This window comes from Rutilus rutilus (genome assembly GCF_951802725.1).
Source record: "Rutilus rutilus genome assembly, chromosome: 3".
Classification (NCBI taxonomy): domain Eukaryota; kingdom Metazoa; phylum Chordata; class Actinopteri; order Cypriniformes; family Leuciscidae; genus Rutilus; species Rutilus rutilus.
The window spans coordinates 4,588,249-4,612,268 of NC_140211.1; the positions used below are offsets into that span (position 1 = coordinate 4,588,249).

The window sequence follows — 24,020 nt, forward strand, 5'->3', positions numbered from 1 at the left end:
TAATAGTTTGTAGTGAAGCATATGTACAATTGTTTAGTGACAAGGCTTTATGGAGTCATAGGATGCAACATATACGAAAGTTGATTGAGATAGGCTAATGTTAACTTACTGCTACAGCTAAGTTACCGCGATGTCTTACCTGGAGATTCAACCAGATAGCAAAATATGTCTGGAAACGACACATCTGGCCATTTGTTTGGGTCATTGACCCAGTTTTTAATTAAATAAGGGCAATCATAACCTATTGCAGTTAATTTTGCAATGTACCGTTGCCGGTCGGCAGGCGTCAATGACTCGCAATAAGACATTTTTGTCATTCAAATACACACGATGTTCGCTGTGTTTTCCCCCACGCCGACCACGCCCCCAACTATGACTAGATGCCGACTGTATCTATAGGCTTGTTCGACTTGAACCGGCGCTGCACAGACCGATCGGTGAATGACATCAAAGTACCGCGAGAGCGAATAGAAAGTAGACTGCTCCTTAAGCTTTTGAATTGCTCTCGGGGTACTTTGATGTCATAAACCGATCGGTCTGTGCAGCGCCGGTTCAAGTCGAACAAGCCTATCATCTTTTTTCTAGCACTTCAAAACTCTAATAGGCTATTACCCAGCTAACAATTTTTGGTACCCAGAACATTCTCAGAATGTTAGTTTATGGTTCCCAGAACGTTATTTTTTATGGTAACCACCCAGCAACGTTCTGGGAACGTTATTTTATTGTTACATAAAAATAAAACCAAAAAAGAACGTTCTCCTAACGTAAGTATTTGGTTCCCAAAAAAATAACCAAAAAATAACATTAGGGGAACGTTCTGTGTTAACTGGGTATCATATATATAAATGTTATTTTTAATGTGACGACCAAAACATTATTTTGTTCATCCTTCAAAGATTACCCCATTTATAAAACTAAAAGTTTCTAGATGTAGGGGAAAAAAAAACACTAAAAAAGACGTTTTTGGTGGCTGCCATTTCCACTCTCAAATATTTATTTTTTAATCGTTTTGCTTTTGAATTATTTCGACAATATGAATAAAATTGCTGCCCTGACATGTTAACCTGGAGCCTTGTGTTACTGGTCTCTTGTCTGCGTTGTGTTTTTGGTTGCGCATGAGAAGAACAGGACAGCATTCGGCAGTTTCACTGATCTTTAATTCCTGATATACAAACAAATGTAATCAGCCTCTTAGTGAGAATCACCCTTGTTAACTCTATAAAACAAATGTGATGTACACTTGTCACATGTGCTCTCATTTCACATTTAGGCCCAGATGCAAAAATATAACTTAAACGGGATGAAATGACAAAAATAACCACACAGACATGTAAAATAATATTATATACATAAATTAGTGAGAAAAAATAGACAAAAAAGCAACAATTAAAATTAAGATTAAAAAAGATTATCAGGAGCCCAAAATAACATCACCTCTCCACTGCATCACCAATGCAAAGAGGAAGAGGAGGGGTAAGGTACTCACTTCACTTAGGCAGTCATATCAGGTACATGTAAACGAACAATTTTGTGAGAATTCTAATAAACTATACATACATTTAACACTTGCAAACTTAAAATAAAAGTAAAATAAAATAAACCTTTGTTTATAACTACTATTTCATTTTTTAAGGAGCTTTTTTTGTTTTATATGCTGTTAAGAAGACACCCCAGAAGATGGGTCAAGTATAGCTACATCATTGTTCAAAGTCAAACAAGATAATACTTTCTGATCCTAGTTTTAATAAATAAAAAAAATAAAAATAAAAATCAAGGAAATTTATCTAGCATTTCTTTCATTTTGCAGTATCGAAAACATACCGAACCGTGTCACCACTGTATCATATTGAACCAAACCGTCAAGGGTTGCCCTTATACACACAATGTTTATTTGCTCATTGTACAGGTGAAATAAGTAAAGTAGTAAAACAATTACATTTTAGTTGTATTTTTTCAGTAGCCATTTGTTACATTATTAAATTAAACCCATAAAATAACCTGGAGTTTAGTGCCTTACTTAAGACACAATACCTAATACTGTATCCCTAATAAGAAGAGAGTTAGTTATCTTATTTAGAGTTAGTTAGTTAGTTAGTTAGTTAGAAGAGAGCAGCACTAATCCATTTATAGAAAACATGCAAAACTAAGAGAACGAAGGAAAAGAGAACAAAACTAAATGTAGACCTTCTCAAAATAAGTATAGAGAAAGTGAAAGATCAGGACCATAAAACCTCTAACCTCTGTCTGGATTCAGGTGGTAAGTGTCACAATTGCTTATTTCTTGCCAGGTGTCTAAATGTTTTGCATTTTTGTCTTTAGATAGAATATTACTACTTCATAAATTAACGACACTGCTAATTCATACTAGCGAATATATATTTAAAATATATTCCAATAGCACCTCGTCGAGTTTTATTTCGGATGATGTGGATTGTTATTTCAAACAAACTGCAACTTGACACACAATGAACAAAAGAATGTCACAGTATGAATCACAGACTGTAAAAAGCATTAACTATGCTAATTAGTGGTGTTACATTCTTTATTCGTTTATCTCGGCGTAAGTATGAATATGATCCTGCATTATGAAGTAAGTTACCGTGCAGCGCAGTCTTTCAGATTTACCAGGACAGTGACAAGTGCCTCTCACTGATCTCCTTGTCCGTTTCAGCTGGTTTCAGTCACGTGATGCTGGCTCTGAACTCTGACGCTGGCTCTAGTGCTTTTTGTCCCTCTCTGCTGTTATACGACATGGAAGCCTCCATGGACTTACCCATCCCATGTACATACAGATATGAAATACTTCGCTTAGGAGGATAAGTCAGATAATTGGCAGAGGTCATTTTACACCAAAGAGGACATATTTATGAATAAAGACATTGATTTTAACATTGATTTTAACCAATAAAATACTTTATTTTAGTAAAAACTACATAGTGTACCTTTAAAGGTGGTATCAGTGATTTCAGGCCCAAACATAAATGTTCACATTCCTCTAATCTTACCTAACGATCCGCTAGCTGGCCGCCCCATAAGCATGCCGTCAAAAAACGCGTCTCTGTAGGCAGCCTAGGCTCTGAGATCTGCACACAAAAACAAATGGTTTCACCAACCACTCAGAACCAAAACAAACAAATCACCGACAGGGGTGGGTGTTGTGAGGTTTTGCGCTCGTGCACGGCTGCCTATGACGGCTGCACGCGAAAACCTTGCAACACCCACCCCTGTCGGTGATTGGTTGGAACACTATTTGTTTTGGTTTTGAGTGGTTGGTGAAACCATTTGTTTTTGTGTGCAGATCTCAGAGCCTAGGCTGCCTACAGAGACGCGGTTTTCTGACGGCATGCTTATGGGGCGGGCAGCTAGCGGATCGTTAGGAAACATTAGATGAATGTGAACATTTATGCTTGGGCCTGAAATCGCTGAACATATGAAGACAAGTGTAAATAACATTTTAATAATACTTTTCCACTAAAAGAGTACGGTCTTTAGAATGCATGTTTGGATTTGTTATATTTAAAAATGTGGGGGAAGACAACAAACAGACCCCATTGTGAAAAGTGACCGTTCAGCACAGTGTCCGAGCCGAAATGACATACATTAACGGACCAAGATGGGGCACAGACTCCTCCCACTAACACACCCCTCAAAGCTGAGAGGTCAGTTTCGATTTAAGGATGTCCCCAAAATGACATCACTCATCTGGCATTACCCCTCCCTCAGTGTGACAAAGTTTAAAAGGAACTCAAACACTGCCCTCTGCAGTTTGAAAATGAAATCTGGCTTTTTAAAATATGATTAATCATAGAAATAATCAACAAACAAATCAATTATCAAAATAATCATTGCTCATGCATTATAGAAATGAAGCAATAAAACAAAATGAAGTGTGCTATATATACAACACATTGCCTTGCCTTTAAGATCTCCAAAGATGTTGTACATTTTTATTTTTATGTGTGTAGTCGTTTAAACATGTCTTTGTCAAATAACAAGATCATAGATTAAAATAAGAAACTAAAATAGTTACATTTAAAATTGAAATAATACTTTTCTATATTTAAACCATAAAATGTAATAATTGTATGGTTTTAAGAGCTGAATGTTCTTTAGGGATCCTGCTCTTTTTAACCAATGAATCTACACTCGTGATTTAATGGATAAGGATGTTTACAACATTTTAGCACACAATTTCTAAGTGATAAAATATTTTAGAGATTGACATAACTATCATATAATATAGCATTTTAAGATTTCATTAATTCCTTTTTTCTTTTTTTTTACGTTTTGAAATCACACTTTTAAAATTAGGCTTCCTCATAAATACAGTAGATGACAACACGGTCTCACACCTATTCGTCACACACTGCCGTTTGGTCATTTCCCCCTGACACCCATAAGCCGACGTTGAGGGGACCAACTCTTCGTCGCTTGACACCAAAGAGGGTCATCCGATAGATTTAAATGCAAATCCCTCATCTTTGGATTTTGACGGAATTGGGTTAGCGACTGGGTCGCAATGGCGAACCCCCTTCCGTCAAAATCCAAAACCCCTGTGTGTCACACAGCTTGACTTTCAGCTTCCCATTATTACTTTTCTTTCATTTTATATGCATGAGCATTATCAAATGTTCATCTCTTTCTGTGTGTTTGTTCAGGATCACAGTGTGAGACACACACAGGTCGGCCAAACTGACCGTCGACCCATGATGTGGGAAACTGGGAATGTACAGTAAGACACTCACACTGACAGACAGTAATCTTTTATTTTTAACAGGAATAACACAACTTTGGTTTTGCTAAATCATAACACCACACATGCAGTTACACATTTGTATTTTTAAAGAATATAAAAGATAAAAAAAAAAACTTTTTAAAACATGAAAAAAAAAAAATCACTGATCATTTTTCATTCACTGATTCACTAATGGACAGATTAAATGAAGCGTTCACAAAAATAAATGAGAATCTCAGACCTGAAAGGCAGATGTAGAAGTGATGTTAGATGATAGAAGTGAAGCTTATGAACATGTTTGCATTCGTCTTGGATAATGATGCTTAAAGGAGAACTCCGGTCAATTTTAACATTGAGCTCATTTTTTTGTACATTTGGAGTGCTGTCAATACAGAGAACAACAACAAAAATCGGTGTTGCCTACACCGAGTTATTCTATTTTAAAAATTTGCACCCTGTTGACTTCAATGGGGCAAGTTTTAAACCTGCTTTTAGCCTCTTAACATCCTTGATGTGTCATTACAAGTGCACAGAAAATGTGAGTGATTCCTTCTGAGTGAACACGAGTGATTGCCGAGTTCACGCGCATGGGTTTAATTGCTATGATCACGCGCGTGAACTCGGCAATCGACTACTTTGGACTTCAACCGAAAACAGGATGTAAACACAGGTATTTGCGCTGGCTTAAATAACATCATTTTTATACATATCTTTCACATCTACTGCAGTCAGATTCACTCGTGTTCACTCAGAAGGAATCACTCACATTTTCTGTGCACTTGTAATGACACATCAAGGATGTTAAGAGGCTAAAAGCAGGTTTACTACTTGCCCCATTGAAGTCAACAGGGTGCACATTTTAAAAAGAGGATAACTCGGTGTAGGCAACACCGATTTTTGTCGTTGTTCTCTGTATTGACAGCACTCCAAATGTACAAAAAAATGAGCTCAATGTTAAAATTGACCGGAGTTCTCCTTTAATATGCTAAACATCCCAAGTAAAATTTACTTGCAACCTTTCTTTTTCCAAACCTTCTTCCACCTATTGCTCCAGAAATCCCCCGGACTGCAAATCAAAGATTCTAAATCCGTTTGATCGTTTATATCCGGTGGTGTGATAGTTTGTCTCTTATAGTGAACAGGCAAACACTCTTTGCCAACGACATCACAAGCTAGAACCAAATAGCGCACTTTATATTGTAGAGTCTCGACTACACACTGCTGCCGGTTATTTATTGAAGTGCTGTTAACAGTGACAATGTACACTGCAAACTTTCTAAAACTGATGCAAAAGTTGCGTCCGTACATCATGCCACCTCCATTGCAGATATTTCTAATTCTATCCTCGTCGCATCTGTGGAGGAAGAACTGGCGAGAAGGTCTGCCAGAGCCACAAAGCCCCTTCTCTGTTAGGTACACTGCCCAAGCATCTCGACTGTCTGTATCGAAAGAATATGAGAGAATATGTTTGTCTTTAAATTTAGCATAAGCGTTGTTATTCCGAGATCTCTCGCAGGGAAAACTGTAATCAGCGAACACCAGAGTGACGAGGAGAACCAGGAGAACGAGGAGAAGCGCAGATCTCATCCTGAGAACAAGAGAGTGACAGACACTTAGAGCTTCACAATCAGTGGAAATCGGCCATTAATAAGAGAATGAGCAACTTATAACACGGCTGCATGGTTTTCTGAATATATCTCTATATGACTAAAGTATTTATAATAACAGCGAAATATTGCCACATTAAAATTTCTTATTTTTTAAAATATTTTTATTTATTATAATAAATTAGGGTTGAGTGGGGGAAAACGCCCCCCTGGGGTAAAACGCCCCCCACCTGTTTTTCCCAAAATAACCACTAAAAGTGTTCAAGATACATTTTTACTGTTGCTATGCACTACGTTGATAACGGGGATATACAAATCTCTATGGAGAAGCTGACACCAGCGACACATTTGAAGAGAAGAGGATTACATGGTAAATGCTATAATTTTCAGATATTAGTAAATAAGTGTTTAAGAGAATATTGTTCTGCAGGATATCGCAGTTGTATGATAGATGAATAGTGAAGTCTGTAGTTTGAGATCATATATTATTTATAAGGAATATAATTATATTTTAAAAATTAAACATTTTTTTAAAAACTCATAGCTTGTGGGGTAAAACGCCCCCTACTCTGAGGGGTAAAACGCATACATTGATTGATACATTACTTGCCTTTTACCTTTAGAGATTAAAAACTATTGTCTGTTAATTTTGCTGTTGATCTATGAAGCAAACTGGTTGGTAAGAAAGGGGGCATTTTACCCCACCTTGGGGGGCGTTTTACCCCACCGCTGGGGCAAAACGCCCCCTTTGTACAAAAATATTTTTAGTGAAAATACTAATTAATTATGAAGGCTGAGCAATTTTAATATTTGGTGAATAACTCCTGCCATAGTCACTCAAAACCGGGATGGCAATTCTAGTCACATTTATGTTTTGTTTCACTGTAACGTCACACTTTCCTTAAGGGGGGCGTTTTCCCCCACTCTACCCTACTATTATTTTTTATTATTATTATATTAAGCTTTTATTTTGGTGGATAACCCCAGCCACTCTTTTGATGACAACAGATTAAAGTATATGCATTATTAAGATGATCTTCAGCATCTGAACTGTATGATTTACATGTGTACAGTATATATAGGTTTACCTGTGTGCCGTTCTTGAGCTCGTGGAAATGAAAGAGTCTTGTTGAGTCTGAGCTGGAGTTCAGAAAGTGTTCGAGATGCTCATTTGACTGATTTTTATTGCGTGGAAAAGAGGAAGGAGTGAAGATGAGCCCGTTTCTTGGAAACTCATCACAAACACGATTCTTGCAAGTAAGCAAAACTTAGAGGATGTTTTTGCATCTTTGAGATTCTGCCTTCAGGAAATTCTTTAATACTTCTTTAATAATGTTCCAGTTGATGACATTGGTTAACTACATTATAGTTCACATGAACTAACAGTGATAAATACTTCTAAATTAAGTTAATTCATCTTTAATAAACATAAAGTGCTTTCCTGTAGTTCAAACAGTAGAGCATCAGCGCTTGCAACGCCAGGGTCTTGGGTTCGATTCCCAGGGAAAGCAAGAACTGATAAGAATGTAAATGTGTATCTTAAAATGCAATGTAAGTCGCTTTGGTTAAAAGTGTCTGCCAAATGCATAAATGTAAATTCAACATTTACTAATATATTAAAATCAAAAGTTGAGGGTGTCAGTATTGCAAATAATTGTGTAAATTATGTATCCTTTATTTTACCAGGAATAATCCCATTGAGATTTAAATCTCTTCTCCCAGGGAGTCCTGACCAAAATGGCAGCACAAAAAGTATCACATAAACAGATTACAAACAAACTGTGTATAATTGCTGAGTCTGTTTCATGAACTAGGTCATTTATATAAATTGAAAATAAAATAGATCCCCGAGTGCCACACAAATAATACAATGGTAATCATTCAGTGCCAAACACAGTATTTAGTCAAATACATCGGTATTGAGTCAAGTCAAATTGATTTGTATTGCACTTTACAGAAAGTCATAAAGTTTATAAAATCTTAATCCAAACTTTATTGTCAGCTGAACCCCTTTGACCTAAAATATTTATTTGAAGTTTCCCCTGAGATTTTTAGTTAACATTTCAACAATTTAACATAATGTGTTCATAATGGATTTAACAGGTTTTGTGCTCAAATATTAGTCCTCGAATGTGCATCTAACTGGACGTCTAATATTATCAGCAAAAGGGAAGTGCCACTGAAGGGAAGTGTCTCAACCAGAAGGGAAAGTGATGATGATGATAATGATGATGGTGCCTTGAATTTCATAATGATCAAATCTCTTGTGAAATTTCAGTGTCAAATACATGCTGACATTAATGCATTTACTGCTGTGCTGGACAATTTGCTTCTTTAAATAATTTGTAGGTATTGCAAAAGAGGGAAGATGATAACAATGCTTCAAAAACATTGAAATACTTCCATTTTAATAATTTGATTACAACTACACAGTGCATGATTTAGACTCATTAACAACTGACATTTGCAGGTTTACTTGAGTTTTTTTTTTTTTTCTTTTTTTTTCACATTAGCCACAGGCTGGAGTTTGGGGTTTTGCCACTGTCGCCGCTTTGGCTTGCTTAGTTGGGGACATTTAATATTCATCAATATTATTGATCTGCCTGTATTGACACCATTATATGACAACTGAACTGAGCCGGACGATGACATACAGCGGCTGTATGTATAAATGAACTAAATTGATAACTTTTCTAAAACAGAAATGAAACATCACTGAACTTAGAGCCCTGCATTTGAGCCCGAGCCCGACGGGCCCCGACTTATTAAAGCCTCTGGGGCCGCAATTTTCACGTCATCGCTCACTCGGGCCTGTTTTAGGCTTCTTCTTTTTTTATATTTTATATAAAAAATCATTAAGTTGCAGATGCTCTAAACACAGTCATCTTCATTAGAAGTAGAGAGACTCTCCAGTGCTTACCCCACTCTCTCATATTGCTGTCTTTGATCTTAAAATTAGCTGATGATAAATAAAATGCAGCTTGCCTCATATCTGTTGCTACCGTTGATGTGAACTCTTTGTTTTGTGGAGAAGTGTAAGGTAAGACAACCTGTGTTTTATTTGAGTTGTTTAGATGGTATAGCCTGTTTTGTTTGCGAGCGGCGTATAGCGAGCAGCAGCAGCTTGTCTCAGCGTGTTAATAAAGCCTTTTCACTGTGGTGATAATAGACTAAACATTGAAACTATCCTTGAAGTGTTTTATATCTATGGATTTTTTTGTAGGCAAGTCAAGTAATGATTTGAGAGGCTAAACTGATCAAACATGTGGTTAACTCACTGTCGGTCGCTAGCCGCTTGGTCGTCACTCTAAAAAACGAAAACTTTAATTTAACAAACAAAAAATGCTCCAGATATTATTTTCTAAATGATCTTAAAGGTAATTATTGCTCTAAGTGATGCTGGGTGACGTCACTACTTGTTGACGTTTGAAGTATTGTCAAACAAAACGGAGGCTAGCTCGACCCTCCATCCTCCTCATCCCGGCCCCGGCCCCTCCCTTCCGTGCTTCCTGAACAGGCTTTTCCGATGTAAATTCAGGACTTCGCGCTTTCCTTCTCCTTTTCCCTCTTCTTTGCTATTTGTTCATCGGAACGTCGTCTCTTTGGTCGTGTGTCGGCCATATCAAAATTCAAGATAATATAATTCTAACGTTAGTCGTTGTTGTTGTCTAGGACATCTCTCCTCTAGCTAACCCCCCCCCCCCCCCCCCCCCCCCCCCCCCCCCCCCCCCCCCCAAATGGACAAATAGACAGTCCTAAGGTTGGATGCTTAAAATAAGTTTATTCGCATATGCAATGTTTTAAACTTCACATTGTAGGCAAAAAGCCTAATTACATTTACAACTAACTATAAAAGTAATCAAACAGTCATTATGACCATAAAGCAAGACCGTTGAACTCCAGTCCAGAAGGTTTACGATGCATATATGATATCTTAGAAGAGGATTCATGCACACTGCAGCTAAACACGGCTTCACTTCAACAAAGAGTTCGGTAATTTGTGCATTAGGAGTGACTCCTGTTTTCTGTACTCATGGCTTTACTCCTATGCCAATGACAGTTATATAGACGTGAACCTAGAACTCATGTAACACATCCCTCAAATGCAATAAGTTATGCTTTAAATACCTGAAACTATACAGTAAATGTACAGATCACAGAGTATCATTTTAAAGGCATTTTTATTCTCAGTTATCATGTGCATTGTTTATGATCACTAGAAATTCAGCTCATATCTGCATTCTTACATGTACACCAGGAAACTGTATTCATATTCAAACGTGCATTAAATATACAAACAAATAATGCTACAGCTCATATAATGTGAAACTATATGAAAAGAAAATCTCTTTCTTTGGTCACAAAAAAGAATAACAAGCTTAGAATAAAGAATCAAACATTTCATGATTTCAAATAAAAGTTAAAATTAATCAGAATATAATTTTTTGGTTTACACGAAACAGTTTTTCACACCTGTTAATGTGGCTAATCATAAATACAACTGAAGATTTAATTCTGATCAGGTCACCGAATAGACATGAGTTCAAAATATTATTTTTTATTTTCTTCAGTTTGTTTTACTGAAAGCATTAGCAAAAAAAATTGTGTATGTTCTCAACCACAACTGTTGCATTCTCGTAGTTCAGCTTTGCAGCTTTGGTCATTGCGTCATACACTGAATCCGCTTCTTCTGCAGCTTTCCATCCAGTGACTCCTCCACCAACGGCTCCTACAAGAGCTGCAGCGCTATGTTTTCCTGTTGTATTATTACCAATTTAATCTGTGAATCTTAACTATAATAAAATAAATTACAAAATAAAGCAGAGCTGCATTTGGCAGCTACTCAGATGTCATAAAATGTAATAAATCTTACAGGTCAACTTTGCTCTTTGCAGCGTTATGGGTGGGTTAGCTGTGTAAGCTGTGCTTATTTTCATGTAAACTTTTTTTATGTTATTTTTTTTGTCATTTACTATAGCACTGTCAAGGGGCTCAGAAATCCTTTGCCAACACAACAAATCAAAATTCAATCAAATCAATTTGAGATTTTACAGATTACATAAATAAATGTCTGGATGCTATAATCTGCCCTGGTAAAACTTCACACAACACTGTCTGTTAATGGTGTGAAAAATGTAAAGTACTTACATTACTGTTTTACCGTCTTTTCTTTGTGGAGAGGTTGTTAAACTAATTACTGTAGAACTGAATATCTGTGAATGTGTTGAATCTGAGGTCATAAATGGACAAAACCAGGGGCTTAATTTCTGACGGAACAAGTCAAACCATAATCATCAAAATTATAACAAATAAAGGCTTGAAATATCTCACTTTGCATGTAATGAGTCTATAATATATTAGTTTTAAGTTGAATTACTGAAATAAATTAACTTTTGCACGATATTTAAATTTTTCGAGTTTCACCTGTACAAGGAGAGGTGTGACGTGCGTCTCTTCGGCTCGATAAAGACACTCTTTCTGCAGCATCTGGATCAGTTCCAGAGGTTTGACAGTGCATATGGGAAGGCCCGCCAAGAGAGCTTTACAATAGTCCAGTCTGGATAGAACAAGAGCTTGGATAAGGAGCTGTGTAGCTCCGATAGCATCATCCAGCTGTTAGAGCTGATGAAGGAGGATTAATAATAGAAGAGAAGGTTTTGAAACGAGTCAGAGAGTTTGAAGAATTGTTCATTTTGTTGTGGTAGTAAGTTGTTTTAACAGTAGAAACATTAGCAGAGAAGGAAGAGAGGAGGGAGTGATGCAAACCAAGGTCAGTGGGATCTTTCGATTTGCGCCATGTCCTCTCTGCAGCCCCGAGTTTAGAACAACGCTCGCGGAGAACATCAGATAACCAGGGGGTATAAAGGGGGTGGCGCGGGCTGGCCTGGATGCAAGCAGGCAGAAGTTGTCTAAACAAGATGTTAGAGTGGAGAAAAGAGTGTCAGCTGTACTGTTAGTATCTAATGATGAGAGCTGATCAGGTGGAGGAAGTGTGGATGAGACCAAAGAGGATAGGCGGAAGGGTGAGAGTGAGCGTAGGTTTCGTCGAAAAGTGACCTGTGGAGGAATGTGTGTTGTGTCCTGAGCCAGGTTCAGGTTAAGAGTGAGGAGGAAGCGATCTGAGGTTAATAAGGTCCAATTGTTTACCTTTATTTGTGATTTAGCCGCAGTAGATACTCACTTGAGGTCAAACGAGACAAGCAGAGTATGGAAGGCAGCAGCCTGAGTTTAGTAGTCTCCAAGAACTACTTGAGGAGTACCATCCTCAGGGAAGGATGAGAGTAACACATCCAACTCCTCCAAGAAATTGCCTAGCTGGCCCGGAGGACAATAAACAACTACAAAATTGAAAAGTGATTTTAATATTGGTGATATTTATTACATGTGATTCAATGAGCCATTGTCACACAAAGATGGTAAAGGATTAAATTTCCATTTGTTGGAGATGACCAGACCAGTACCCCTGTCCCCTCCAGTTAGACAAGAACTTTCCAGATCTGTCACCTCCCATTGTACCGGGACCTCATGTTTTGCCCATTGCTTAATTTGCAAATTCTAATTATTCTATTGTGTGTGTGTGTGTGTGTATACATTACAGCTAACTTCACTGGCAACTTAAACATTATTCCCCATGAAGCCTTTTTGAATGCCCACGTGCTACCGAGATCCTATGAATGCCTTGATGCATACGACGGAGGGATTTTATGAATGAGCTGTAAGTTCAGCCCCGGGACGGCAGAGTGACGTCTTCGGCGAGAAGACGGGTTTCTGCTCGTACTACTCACCCCCTACGGATGGGTCTTCTCTGCCCCGCGAGAGGGAGGTGTTTTTAATCTATTCCTACATGAATTGTTTGACTGGGTATTGTGTAACGGACAGCGGGTTAGAGAGGGAGGTTGGGGAATTTAGAACGGAGGAAACACGCCTGACGTGTGTTCACTGTGTGCTGTGCAGGCTGGGGTGCTGTGTTGAGTATTAAACACTGTGTGATGTATTGAGCGTGAAAACTCACTGTGTGTATATGAAGTGTTGTGCTTTGCGGAGTTTCCCGTGTTTCTCTTCCCTGGCTCCATATCTTGTCTGTACCCGTATGATGAGTTTTAACCTCTTTATTCGAAATAAAGTGTTCTCTTTGATTAAACCGGCTGGCTGTTCTTTGACCACCGTAGGGCTGTTTTGAGGTTTATTACACTATACCATTACACACAGATGGTTATAAATATTTTGGTTGTTTATTTCACTAGTGTAGTTTTTATAGATGATGGAATGACTAAATCTCACTAAATGTTGAGCATTAATTCATTTAGTTAAATGATTTTTTTTTTTTTTTTTTAAACATTTTAATACAAAAAAAGATAAACAAATAGGATCTTTAAAAAAATCAGTTAGAAATAATACAGATTAATGATTTTGAAACAGTACAGACAGTATGTGGTTTTAAATCAACAGGTGAAATAAAGATTGATAACTTTTGAATTGTAGATGTTTTTCTCATGGTGATTTCCCTCAGTGTGTTTGACAGATCTGAACACACACACACACACACACACACACACACACACAGACTGGTGACCTTATCAAGCAGTGTCTCTGATCACAGTGTTTGACATCATCCTTCAGTCCAGCGTGAGTCTCCATTTCATTTAGCAGTTTATGAGTCATGGCTTTTATCTTGGCAGTTATTATTATCTTTGCATCATGGATTAATTAAATTGAAATTGAAAATTGGTTGAAATTCTTTAATTTTTAATGGATTTTACGAGGTGTATATGTGTTGCCCAATCGTACGAATTGGTCGTGAGATAGCGTTGTCATTGACAAGTGTACAAAGAGTGAAAATATTTTATGCATAGATCCTTGCAGGAAAACAGAACAAAGAATGTGACATTCAACTTCAATAAATACACACACAAAATCATTACATACATAGTATCTTCACTATAAATCAGAATATGACATACATTGAGTATGTGGGATCATGGTGCTCTTCAGTTCAGAACACACAACACTTGTAATACAAACACGACACCTAGTGGTTACTCCAGAATACTACAATACTTCTATCACAGCACTATATACAGGTATATTGTTAGTTACAAATGATAGTTAGAGTAATCTTTGAAAATGCTTAATGTCTGATACAGGTAAAGTGAATCGAGCAGAAGAGATGTATCAGTAGTAAGTATTTCATGTTCAAAGCTTTGACTTTATCTTTATTAACTTTATAATCAACTGATTATTATCCATCTGAGTACATCATTTACAACAAGGTTTCATTTGTTAACATTAATTAACTACATTAGTTAACATTAACTATTATTACAGCATTTTATTAATCTTAGTTAATTTCAACATTTTTAAAATCAAAAGTTATACTCGTGAAGTGGACGAGGGACGTTTATATGGACAGTGTAACTTATACTGTATTCAGCAGCTCCTTAAACCACAACAGAACATGATTGTGTTCACATTTCATTTACACACACACAACTCTATATATGAATTAACTTATGAGATAATCATATAATACTTGTAGATACTTCAAGCTGACTGATTTTACATAGGTCGTGCTATTATTATCATAATATTTATCAGTGCATTTTTATAATATTGTATTCAACACCCCAAGCATGAACGATGCATAAAACAAATGATTGTAGTTCAGTGAGTTGAACTAGCGCAGGTTCTGCCAGTAAAGGACACTGGTGTAACGTTAGCAATGATGTACATCTGAGACGGAGAGAAGTTATCAAGAGAAGGACATACAAACTAGAACACAGCCTCTATTAGCCAATGAACTAATGTTAACAAAGGAGCCTTTATTGTGGAGTTTTGGCTTAGTGTTGTTGTTCGTTAGTGCAAAAGTACAGCATGACAATTACAATTGATACTATTAAATATCTTGGTGTATGGCTTGATTCTAAACTTTCCTTTAAACCACATATTAATCATGTTTTACGAAAAGTCAACGTTGGAATGAGTATCTTGCATCGATCTCGAAACTGCTTCTCTTATAGTGTTCATAAGAAACTAGTTGCTCAATTAATATTTCCCTTTTTTGATTACTGTGATGTGGTTTATCAGGCGGCATTAAAATCTGATCTTGTCTCACTTAATTCGGCATATAATAGAATTTGCAGATTTGTTTTAGGATGTTATTTTTCCACTCACCCCTGTACAATGTATGATGCACTTCAGTGGCCATCTTGAATGTGAGAAGGCAGATTCACTGGCTCCAATTTATATTTAAATGTATTTACTTTGATTATCCTAGTTATCTACAACAATACTTTGTACTCTTTTCTTCAAACCCCCGAGTTAGGCATTCTGTCCAGACTTACTTTCTCGTTCCTCCTGTTAAAAAACAACAACAATTGGTAAGAGCATCTATGTTTAAAGCCCTATTAGACTGGAATAATTTTCCTGTAGATATTAGATCCATTACTTCATTTCGGTTGTTTAAACAATCTTTATTATCTAATTTTAAAGTAGATTGCACGTGCTGTCATTGATACTGTCGTTGTTGTTATGTGTACTGTTGCTTATTTATTTATTCTTTTTTATTGCTATATATTTTTTTTTTTTATTGTTGGTGTTTTGTAGTTTGCCGGTTTGTTGATGTATTGTTAATTGTAATCTAATGTTCTTTAAGTTGTATTGCGTTTCATTGTAAGGACCCCCTCGAAAATGAGATGATACATCTCAAGGGGTTAATCCTAATAAATTCTAATAATAATGTGCATAATGGTTAATAGAATATATGCCCTTTGGCTGGTAAAACCATAAAACAGACATAACATATCTAGTGCCGTCTACTTCTGAAAGCTCTTTTTGACAAATTGCAACAAAGCATTAAGGGAACCGAATATGACAGAAATCATCAAACTCTCAGTGATAAAATAAAGGAGCTGAATGACATCACTGATGAACTGAATCCATGCAGAAGAAAACTACAGAGGGCATTTTGGGATGGCTAGCACGTCGGGCCTTAGCAATTTTAACATTGGGAATGGCTGGAGGAACAGGTGAAGCACTGAACATGATCAAGACTATTGTGAAGATCATAAAACATGTCCACAACAGAACCATCCCAATGTTTATAATTTAACATTAACAACACATTTATAACGCCATAAAAGAGCTTCAGCAGATGGATTATAAAAACATATATATTTCGGTTCAAAATAAGGAAATGCTGACAAGAGTGAGATCTGAGAAAACCGCAAGAATTGCCACAACTCTCAAACTGGTTGAACAACTAACTGACACAATCCCAGCTGTATTAGTTGATCTTGATCATTACAGTATCATATTTTCAGCAAAAGAGACAAAAGCAAAACAAATCAAATCAGAAACTCTGAAATGTATTAATCAGATAAGAGAAATTAACAGCTGCTCAATTTCAGGAGACTGAATGAAACTAAAGGTGCCAAAGAATATTTTAACAAATAAGTTAAAAATCTGTTTCGAAATGATTGAACTGATCTGTCTGGTATTATTTTCAATAATACAGTAAAAGCAGACCACTCTAAACTGAAATCTTTACAAATGTATGCCTTTAATGATGTATAAAATCATGCAGAAAGTGTGCAGTCTTTGAAAGCAGTGAATTCTGAATTATAGAAGTTTACATATTCTGGGATTTTCTACTGTACATCTGCTGCTTTCAGGGCTAGAAACTCTCACATTACAGCAGAGGTTTTCTTTTATCAGAAAACAGTGAGGGAAATGAAGTCAAATTAACTTCCCTTTTTAAGGGAACTTGAGCTGCGTCATGAAGCACGTGTAGAATCAGTCCAATGGTGTGACGAGACGTCATAGGTGCATGGGTGACATCACAGACCAGGAAACTATAAAGCACACCTGAAAACAGACCGCGCTAGCTTCTGTCTTCAGCAAGTGTCCTCTGTGATACTGTCTCTGTCTATTTGGTGTTGTTTTGTCATTGCACAATCACTATATATATATATATACAGCAGTTTAAACAGTGTGCTGTCCCTTGCCCTCGTTTCCTTAAGTGTGGGGACACACACAAACTGTGTAGCTTGTTTGGGAGTTGAGCATGCCCAAGCACACACTGCGGTTTCTTCTCCCCGAGGCGAGGTACCAGTGCTACAATTATCCAGTTCTGAGGATCTGGATGTTGTAAGCATTGATGCAGGGGATTTTGAGGATTCACCACCTCATACACCTGCTTATGAGGAGCTTATGGAGGTTGTGACTCATGCTGTCGCTAAACTAAATATCTAGTGGCCAGCCGAGAAACTGGAAGTTCAAAAGAAAAGTTTACTAGATGAAATATTTCTACCATCTAGATCACAGCCTCCTCGTCGGGGACTGCTGCTTTTTCCCGACCTCCACACTGAGGTATCAAGGTCGTGGAGAAAGCCATATCGTGTGTTTAACACTCAAACGTCTAACTACAGCAATATTATGGGATTAAAACAACATGGTTGTGTGACGATGCAAGCTATCTCTCTCCTGAGTCAGCATCGCCACTAAAAGCCACAAATTTGAGAATTGCGTCACAGATTTGTCTCTTCGGGCCACCAAGGAGACGGCCAAATCAGTAGGCTGGTCTATGGCAGCCCTGATGGCCACGGAGCGGCATCTTTGGCTAAATCTGTCTGATATGAAAGATAGGGATAGATCTGTTCTTTTGGACGCTTCGCTCTCGCCTTCTGGCCTCTTCAGAGAGGTTTCAGGAGGCGAAGAAACAATCAGCGACGTTCCAGAAGTTTCTTCCTCGCCAATCTAATGTTCCCGAGACTTCTGGTCGGGAGCAGTCTCAGCCGTCTACGAGCTCCTCACAGCACAGAGTGAAAAGCAAAGCGTCGCCACTCTGGCTCCTCCACATTAATGGGGGTCTGGGTGGCGGTCGCAGTCAAAGCCATCTAAAGATAGACAAGATCTGGAGGACTGTCATTATCTCCAAGAAGGCTTCGACTAAGAAGAAGTCCTGACACAGAGGCCGTCAGACATCTGAAGGCAGTCCCCTCTGGGGAGAAACGGTTTCCACCTCATCAAAACACGGTGCCCATTTCTCCCAGACGCCCTCTGGGGGGTGACTCTCTGAGGAGGGTTGCAGCGCTGGCAGTTTGGTTGTCCCTGCCGGTTCGCCGCTTTAGGGCACAGAGGTGTCAGCGTCCCCAAACGATCCTCCAAGTAGGGTCGTAAAGCAGTCAGTTCGGTTGTTCACCGAGTGGTTAGTGGTGTTCGTTGATGATTAAAAACAAATATATCGGCGCAATGTATGATTTCAATCCATGTAATTTGCTATAGTGGAACTATTTTTTCAGATACCTCACAACCGCGTATAAACTTCCTCTCGATATTTGAGTCTGAAGCGCAGTAATATCAGGGGGGCAGGGTTTCATATTATTTTGAAGGTTCCCCGGGCGCCGCCATTGGCTAGCGGACCATCACCTGCTGTTAGAATCCCATTGACTCCCATTCATTTTGGCGTCACTTTGACAGCGAATAACTTCACATCTGAGGCGTTTAAAGACTCCATTTGTCCATTGTTTATTTCTTAAGAAACACGAAAATGTATAAAAGGCTTCATTACCTTGTAGCTTCCGTTATGGCCCCGTAGAAGCAGTTTTTGTAAAAATAGGCTAACGATTGCGTCATAACCACGCGACTCTCTGTCGCACAGTAGAGAGATTACCGTATGGACAGGAGGAGAAGCTCGCAGGCAATCGGGGGGACGTGGAGGCAAAATGACAAAGTAATTAATCTGAATACTTAGCAAAAGTTTCTCCTGCTCCAGCTCATGGACAGCTGCTACTCACACTCTCCGTCTCTGCAAGTTTCGGAAGGGAATGATTCAGATTTCTCTCGGCACAGCTACTAGAAGACAGACGGGTTGCTCACGTCACATCTACGTCGTCAAGCTCAGTTTGAGTCTGCGCAGTACGCTCAGCCATCAGGAAGTTAGTGCTTCTAATTGACTTCACTTGTCTCCGTTGAATCCAATGGGGTTGCTGTGTCCAGTTTATATACTGTCTATGAGTAATATCAACGCGCAATGAGTCCTCCAACAGAAATCAATGGGATTTTACAAAATGCCAAATAAAACACGACAGAAACTGTATTTCGCTACGCTACTTGTTTTTAATCATCAACGAACACCACTAACCACTCGGTGAGTTGCACAGTTTTGATATCGAACGTTAAGGGTTGTTTTAAGGACATGTTGGTGCATGCCCGTAGCCAGCCACTCTGAAGCGGTCAAAGGCCATTCTAGACGAGTCAAAAAGTCGAGACAGGACCCATCGTCAACATTTCTGTGTCCACCAATAGTTCATCCAAAACAAACCAGAAAAGAGACTCAAAGTTCTAAATACCAGAATTATAATTTAAACTGAATTATGTGACTGTAGAAGGCGATGTTTTGAACTCTTAATCCCAACACTAACCCTATAAGCCTCAGGCCACCAAACGCAGTTGTCATGTAAATGAACGGCCAGAAGTTATTAAAAGTTTTCTGTTTTCAGTTGAAAACGCTGACGTGTAAATGGCCCATAAGTTAATAAATAGTGATTCTCACAGCAGAAAAGAATCAATTAAAAACGTACTTAAGCTGGACAATGATTTTATTCTAGATCTCCTGTACAGCCAAAACAATCTTTGTTGCATTCATTTTTCTGTTATCACTGTATAAAGCTGCTTTGTAAAAAGCTCTATATAAATAAAGGTGACTTGACTTGCAACAACAACAAAACCAGATCAGATCAGACACACTGATATTCATCAGTATAATAAGAAGGATATTTCAGGACACACTGAAGGAGTTTGCTGGAAAACTTGGCATGAAGTGAAAGAGAAAATAAACAGTTTCCAGACAACCACCCAAAGGCAAAAGAGGAACCGGATAGTTTTGCAGTAGTGCTGTGTAGGCCTAAGTCTGTTGTTCCTTGTAAACTTGAAACGAAACTCTTGGGAATATAAATGGAGCATAAGCATATAAATATGATCAGTATTTCAGTCAGAGCGAATCCCTCTTCAGACGCTCTTCACTCACTCCAGGTGGGCAAGAATATTCATACTTCTTTATTTATAGCAAATTATGATTATATTCCCATGACACCCAGATGAATATATATATTTTAGTTGTTTATATATTTCACTAGTGTAGTTTTTAGAAATGATGCTGACTAAATCTCACACATTTTTTCTGCATGAATTAATTTAGTTAGTTACGTTTTTAATTCAAAATGATAAACTAATAGGATTTTTTCAAAAACAACAAGTGATTTGGAAAGAACACTGATCGATGATTTTGAAAGCGTACAGACAGTGTGTGGTTTTAAATAGTATCTCGGTGCTCTTTGGGTTTAGGGATGATTCCACTCTTAAGAAAAAACAATCCAAGGCAATCGAGTAATTTTAGAAAATATATTTAAAAAAAAACTTTATTCTTTCATGGCTTAGATTTTAAAAACAGGTGACAGGCAACGGCACATCTACATGTTGGGCCAATGAGTCTTCATCAGGGTGTGAGATGATGTGTGATGAAGGCTCATTGGCTCATGTACAGTAGGTGTGCCGTTGCTTGTTACATCTTGTTGCTTCAGCAGGAGAAATAAAGATTGATAACTTTTGAATTGTCGATGTTTTTCTCATGGTGATTTTTCTCAGTGTGTTTGACAGATCTGAACACACACACAGACTGGTGACCTTATCAAGCAGTGTCTCTGATCACAGTGTTTGACATCATCCTTCAGTCCAGCGTGAGTCTCCATTTCATTTAGCAGTTTATGAGCCATGGTTTTTATCTTGGCATCATGGATTAATTAAATTGAAATTATTTAATTTTCTAACATTGATGAGATTTCCTTTACTTTATTGTCACGTCATTCATTGACCTGATCTTACAGCAATTGGTATGAATTTTACGAGGTGGATAATTGTACGAATTCATACAACCTCACTCGTACACATTTTTGCTAAATCATACATATTTTACGAGTTGCCCAATTTGTTGTCCAATCGTATGAATTAGCCGCCTCATACACACTCGTACGAATTGGTCGTGAGATAGTGTTGTCATCGACACAAGTGTACAAAGAGTGAAAATATTTTATGCATAGATCCTTGCAGGAATACAGAACAAAGAATGTGACATTCAACTTCAATAAATACACAAAATCATTACTTGTAGGGCTGGGTACCGAGTTCGATACTTTTTAGGTAGGCTACCGACCGAACTGCCTCGATACTATCGAGTATCGAAAAATGACTTGTTTTTCGGTACCAGATTTCCATACCTAAGGGGTTAACTCGTCAACGTCAGTGCTCAAACAAATACATATGAAATGCACAACGACACACCTGAAGTCGCTCACGCAAGAAGTCAAACACAAGACGCACGGAACTCTCCGCGCACATACTCATATGAGACGCGAGCACTCACACAAACTCACGCACATACTCAATTGAGATGCGAGCACACACACACACACACAATACCCTAAAGATGTGGAAAAGTCGATCAAAAGTGTGGCTACATTTCTCCAGGCTCGATGCCAACAGCGCGCAATGCAGTATGGGTAAACTAATTGCTGCAAAGACCGGTACCACGACAAATATGATGAAGACCTTGACAGTGCACGGAGTAAACATAATAGCAGAAAGTTGCTCCGTCTTCCACTGGTAAATGAAGAGATACCTTGATCACTCTGGCAGTGTTTATATTGCAATAATGACCTACTGAATGTACACTGCCGTTCAAAAATGTGTTAGTTGGTCAGAATTTATTTTCAGTAAGGATGCATTAAAATGATCAAAAAATGACCTTAAAACGTGTAATGTTACAAAAGATTTCTGTTTTAAATAAATGTTGTTCTTTTAAAATTTTTATTCATCAAAGAATCATGAAAAAATGTATCATAGTAATATTAAGCAGCAAACTGTTTTCATATTTCTGAAGGATCATGTGACACTGAAGTAATGATTTAGAAAATTCAGCTTTGACATCACAGGAATAAATTACATTTTTAAATATATTCAAATAAGATTTTAAATTGTAATACTATTTCACAATGTTACAAGTTTTACTGTATTTTTGATCAAACAAATTCAGCTTTGGTGAGCATGAGCTTTTTATAAAAAAAATAAAATAAATGTTCCTTTGTGCAGAGGCTAAGCAGCATGAGTCAAACTGAAAAAATAAAACCAACGTTTTTCTGAGGTAATGTGTTATGCAATCTTGTTAAAATGGATTTCATCAAATTGGTATCGAAAAAAGTATCGTTTGGAACCGGTATCGAAATCAAGGTATCGGTATCGAAATTTTTTGAACGATACCCAGCCCTACATACTTGTAGTATCTTCACTATAAATCAGACTATGACGTACATTGAGTTAAAGTTATCACTTTACTTCTGTTTGCAGCGGTTACAGCAACAGACATGGGGTGTTCATCTTCAACAGGTCAGAACACACACACACTTGTAATACAAACACGACACCTAGTGGTTACTCCAGGATACTACAATACTTCTATCACAGCACTACATATATTGTTAGTTATGAATGATAGTTAGAGTAATCTTTGAAAATGCTTAATGTCTGATACAGGTAAAGTGAATCGAGAAGAAGAGATTTATCAGGAGTAAGTGTTTCTTGTTCAAAGCTTTGACTTTATCTTTATTAACTTTATAATCAACTGATTATTATCCATCTGAGTACATCATTTACAACAAGGTTTCATTTGTTAACATTAATTAACTACATTAGTTAACATTAACTATTATTACAGCATTTTATTAATCTTAGTTAATTTCAACATTTTTAAAATGAATAGTTACTCGTGAAGTGGACGAGGGACGTTTATATGGACAGTGTAACTTATACTGTATTCAGCAGCTCCTTAAACCACAACAGAACATGATTGTGTTCACATTTCATTTACACACACACAACTCTATATATGAATTAACTTATGAGATAATAATATAATACTTGATACTTTAAGCCGGCTGTTTTTACATAGGTCATGCTATTATTATCATAATTTTTATCAGTGCATTTTAAAAATATTTTATTCAACACCCCAAGCATGAACGATGCATAAAACACATGATTCTAGTTCAGTGAGTTGAACTAGCGCAGGTTCTGCCAGTAAAGGACACTGGTGTAACGTTAGCAATGATGTACATTACCGTTCAAAAGTTTGGGGTCAGTAAGATTTTTAATGTTTTTAAAAGAAGTCTCTTCTGCTCACCAAGGCTGCATTTATTTGATAAAAAAAAAAAAAAAAAAAAAAACAGTAATTTGAATGATTTCTGAAGGATCATGTGACACTGAAGACTGGAGTAATGATGCTGAAAATTCAGCTTTGATCACAGGAATAAATTACACTTTACTGTATATTCACATAGAAAACAGCGGTTTTAAATTGGAATAATATTTCACAATAATTTTGTTTGTATTTTTAATCAAATAAATGCAGCCTTGGTGAGCAGAAGATACTTCTTTTAAAAACATTAAAAAAATCTTATTGACCCCAAACTTTTGAACGGTAGTGTACATCTGAGACGGAGAGAAGTTTTCAAGAGAAGGATCAAAACTAGAACACAGCCTCTATTAGCCAATGAATTAACTAATGTTAACAAAGGAGCCTTTATTGTGGAGTTTTATAGTGTTGTTAGTTTGCTATAGTGCAAAAGTAC

General features: G+C 37.3%; 1 long non-coding RNA gene across 1 annotated transcript; it reads left to right on the forward strand.

Moving 5' to 3' along the window:
- The first annotated feature begins 20,326 nt into the window (after positions 1–20,326).
- Positions 20,327–22,959, forward strand: LOC311288502. The gene is made up of 4 exons (XR_014626940.1): positions 20,327–20,373; positions 20,986–21,077; positions 22,741–22,779; positions 22,927–22,959. It is a non-coding gene; the product is annotated as an uncharacterized lncRNA (long non-coding RNA).
- Positions 22,960–24,020: the final 1,061 nt, after the last annotated feature.